This window comes from Xenopus laevis, chromosome 2L, assembly GCF_017654675.1.
Source record: "Xenopus laevis strain J_2021 chromosome 2L, Xenopus_laevis_v10.1, whole genome shotgun sequence".
Taxonomy (NCBI): Eukaryota; Metazoa; Chordata; class Amphibia; order Anura; family Pipidae; genus Xenopus; species Xenopus laevis.
The window spans coordinates 104970010-104974770 of NC_054373.1; positions in this window are offsets into that span (position 1 = coordinate 104970010).

Below are 4761 nucleotides of genomic sequence, written 5' to 3' on the forward strand. Positions count from 1 at the left end.
CTGCATAGTGAACAAAGTACTATAAAAAGAAATTGTTTCTGATCATATATATATATATATATATATATATATATATATATATATATATATATATATATATATATATATATATATATATATATATATATATATATATATATATATATATATATATATATATATATATATATTGGCATAATGTCTACAGTTTCTATTTTCTTTGGTCACTGCAGGAATTTGGTTACCTTTTAAGTGATCAGCCACATATAACCCCTAAGGGGACGGAACTCTGGTAATTAAACTCCTGAAGTGCCTTATTTGCACCCTAACAAGTCTTCAAAATCCTCTCAGGTCATGTGTGAAACTTGACTCCCAAAAATGTCTAAACCTGTGTGCTGCTCAGCCTGGCTGTAGCTGGCTTACTTGCTACCAAGAGCACCCAAAACCCTGCTGCTTTAATTATCTGACCAGTGTACTTTAGTAATTGCATTTCCTGTTCGATCTTCTTCGCTGTCTGATATTGAATATTAAAAAGGAAAGCATGCATCGGTATTGGTTTCTCAAAGTATCTTCAGGATTTGACATAACAATTCTGTTTCAGTCTCTTTTTAACCTCCTTTATCCAAAAAGAAAATTTTTTGCTCACCTCCTTACGTTATTGTCATCCTTCTTTTACCTTTTTATCGTCCTATTGCAGTTTTTCCTCACCTAATGTACAAAGAGAAAATTGCGATGTATATTTTCATGTAATTTGATTTTGGAATTCTGTCACCTTCTGTAGTGCGTTCTTCCAAAATATAATTTTTTTCCAATAGAGTGCCTACTGTCTTAATATATATTATGGAACAAAAGTCTAAATGTTCTGTTTCGACGATCATTTTACAGGTGCTTGCCAAGTTAAACTGTATTAAAAGGGAAAACCGTGCTGAAATCTACACAGGAATGTATCAATGACAATACGAAAATAACTTGTAAAGTGTGAAGAGTAAACATAAAATGCAAAAATGTAGATGTTGTTACCAGTACATTTGGAAAATCAGGGATACATCTAGAAAATCCACCTATATAGGCTGTAATCAGTGCAGCCCTTTAATATGCATTTCTTAAAAGTGATCCGGTAACCTTATATCAAGTATCTTATGGATTTTGTGGGGTTAGCAAGTGAGCCCACTGCCCCTAACATGGGTTGCTGTTGGCAATTGCTTTTAATACATATTACAATACCCTCAAATCCATTACCAAGTCCCTGTTATAGTGTGGAGATACACACTAAAGGCTATATAAAATAGTAATTATTACACATAACTGAACTGCACAGACTCTTTTCCATTTCCATAGTTGGTAAGACTTGTTGTGGTAGAATTAAATGATCTTTTGCCTTAATGGACAATCGATCCGGAAACCTTGATGTATCGTGTGGTGATGTTGCGCAATTGTGAAATAACGTCACAGCAGTCGTTCTTAGCTGGGGTCCAGTATTCTGCCTCCTTCTACAATGGCCAGTGGTTTATTATACACCAAGACAAAAGGTGGTCTTACAATATATCCAATCAATGAGCATGTTATGCTATGGATCAATTGGTGGAACCAGCACACAGACACATGTCCATAGAAGAGGGGGGGGGGGGGGAAGATAGACTGCCCTAGGCAAACAAAAGACACCAGGACAAAAGGCACTTCCCCCGGTAATATACATATACACAGACACAGTGATCTTAGCATGGCTTGTACTGATCTTGTAAAACTACACCTTTGTTCAGTGGTCCGTATTCCTCAATCCCAACCGGCGCCACACCTGACATGCTACAGTCATGCCTGATGAACACAAATCGGATGGGAATCGGAAAGATCGGGCGACTGTGCAAAGTTTGGTCGTAAAGACGCTTATCCCGCATCGGTGGCGGCCATATGGCGAAATATAAGAAATTTTCCACGTCAGTCCCTCCTTTTTCACCATATGTCGTCACCGCAACGGCTTCCTAACGCTACAATCACTCCAACCAAAGCTTCTAAAGGGTACAGAAAGAAAAGGGAACATGCTACACTACAAATGCACTAACAAGAAGAACCGGCCTAATATTCTTGATCTTCTTTATATCTTGATCATGAGGTCCAGACTGGCCTTCAAGGAGGTGATGTCATCATACAAGGTTTCTGTTTATGTCTTCTTTGAGAAGAACAGCCCAAAAAAAGTCTCCAAGAAGGGAAGAAGTCGGTTCTTTTAGGGACAGTCCATAGTTTGTTAAAAAAAAAAAAAAAGGTGGTGGTTCTTCCTGTGCTGATCTTCCTGAGGTAAAGGGTTCCGGATGCTTCAGGCGATGGCTCTTTATGGAATCATCACATGGTCCTCTGCACGGCTCTTTGCAACTTGGTTCACCAAACAGGTCATTCTCGCCGTCACATAGAGGAGGAAAAGAAAGAGCAGCATCAGGACATACACTCCAACTTCTTTAAGCCATGATCCAATAGATAACAACATATCACCGAAGCCCCCTAAACCTTTAAAGGGGTTCCAACCCTCCTCTGCAATAGCGCGTGCTTGTCCCTGTAATGCTTTCACCTTGTCAAGATGGGCCTGAACCTTGTCCCCAGTATCTTCCACCCAGGTACAGCAATCCTCCCCGATGAACTCACAGAAACCCCCCTTTGATGCTAAAAGACAGTCGAGAGCCATTTTCTCCTGAAGCATAAGGGTCTTCAGCTATCGTTGTTCAGAAGAAATTTCTCTCATGGCTTCGACTGTCTCATTAAACATCTCGTCCATTATGATGGAAAAATTATTTAGCCGCTTCATAAGTTCTATACCCCATCTGGTCCATGCCGGAAACCATGCCCATGCACGGTCCCCTGCGGAGAATAGCTCTTTCCTGGTCCTTCTTCCCACACTTACCCTCCTCTGCACCATCAAGTCCTTGTGACCGTCGGCAATGTAGGAGGCAGGGACTAACCTGACTAAGGAGCATGACCCTCTAGTATTCGGGGGAACGACTCTATAGGCAGCCTGGCCGCACAAAAAGTAATAGGGCCCATTTAATGAGACACAAAGGTCATTGGGGTTACGGTTACGGGCATTGCGCAACAACTGGATGGATAATGGGATTGCTGCTCCCTCCTGAATGTCACACCCTCCCCCCCAGCAGACATAATCATGTCTGGTGGTTAGGTTGTTATTGTCAGGGATTCTATGGTCGATCTGGATGGTTATCCCAGATGGGCATTCGGTCCTCCCCAGGGACTTGGCTCCAAAACCAGAGCTGATATTAAAACAAATCCCGGACTGGCCTAATTGACCGGATACCCACACGGGTCTGCTAAGTCTAGTACAAGCCTCGGGGCTGACATCAAGACCATAGGTGACATTACCATCTAAGAATGTCTGATTAAATCCTATGGACAGATGTCGTTCCACTGATCTACCTGAAGGACTAAATTTTCTCATGCCCACCCTGATGTCATAAAGGGCATGTACTGCCGCCATCGCCGGGATGCTCGGGCTCGGAGGGGGTTTGGAGCACACCCAGCAGTTGACCTATTTGCTGTCTTTGCTAATTGTAAATGCATCTTGAACAGTAAATTCGGATGTGACTCCTCATAACAGTATCCAAAATACATTAAACAACAAGTGTATATAGAAACAAGGCACCTGATCATTGCACTTGATAGTCCAGCAGCTTCTTGCAGTGGCTGGCGTGGATCCGCCCGTCACGGAGGTGGATGTTGTACTGCTTCTGTCTCGGGTTACATGAGTTCAAGACAGTTGTGATTGTCTGTTGGTTCTGTCATGGTTGGGTTAGAGTCAGTCACAATCCCTTCGTCCCCCCCTCTTCTTCCGAGTCGGAATGGGTCGGGAGAAGAGATGCGGGATTGAGGATTGTACATCGTCTCAGTGTGAGGTTAGTAGGGGTAAGGAGAGTCACTTCAGATTTGGTCAGACGTGCTGCTGAAAGATGTTTGGTTTGGACCTGGTTGAGAATCTCTTGGGCAGAGTGTGGGATGAGAAAGGTTAGAGGGGAATCTAAAACTATGTCACCAACTTTCTGTAATAACACAGAAAGTATAGAGAGGACCCATTCTGAATAAAATATTAGGGATCCAATCTCTGCTGTAATTGATCAGACCTAGAAGGGCTCTCAACTGTCGGGCATTACGAGGTCGGGTGAAGTCTTTGAGAGTCTGTATCTGTTGTGTTGTTAGGTGTTGGGTCCCTTTTGAGATACAGAGGCCTAGAAAAATAACCTTCTCCTTACAAAACTGCAATTTTTCCTTGCTAGCCTTATTCCCAGTGGATGCCAGATGGTTCAGTAGCGAGATAGTGTGTCTATAGCATGAATCCTTGTCAGGGCAACAAACTAATAGATCGTCCACATATTGTAACAGTGCGACCTCCGGATCCTCTGGCACCCACTGGTCTAATACCACCTTTAGCTTGCAACTATATTCCAATGGGCTAGTCATGGACCCCTGTGGTAACCGGGTCCATGTCAGTTGTCTACCCTGGAACGAAAAAGCAAAGATGTATTGACACTGTGGATCTAGTGGAACAGAAAAGAAGGCATTAGACAAGTTGATAACACTAAAGTACGAAGCTTTAGGAGGAATGGACGCAAGTAATGTGTGAGGATTAGGCACTAACGAGGCATCACTGACTATGATTTTGTTATCATGGACCAGTCGGTAAGTGACTTCCTGACCCTTGGCTGATTTTGTGTATTACAGGGTGATTGTGTTGGGGTTAAGACCTCGATTTATCTATCAATCTGGATCTTGAGACTGACTGTCCAT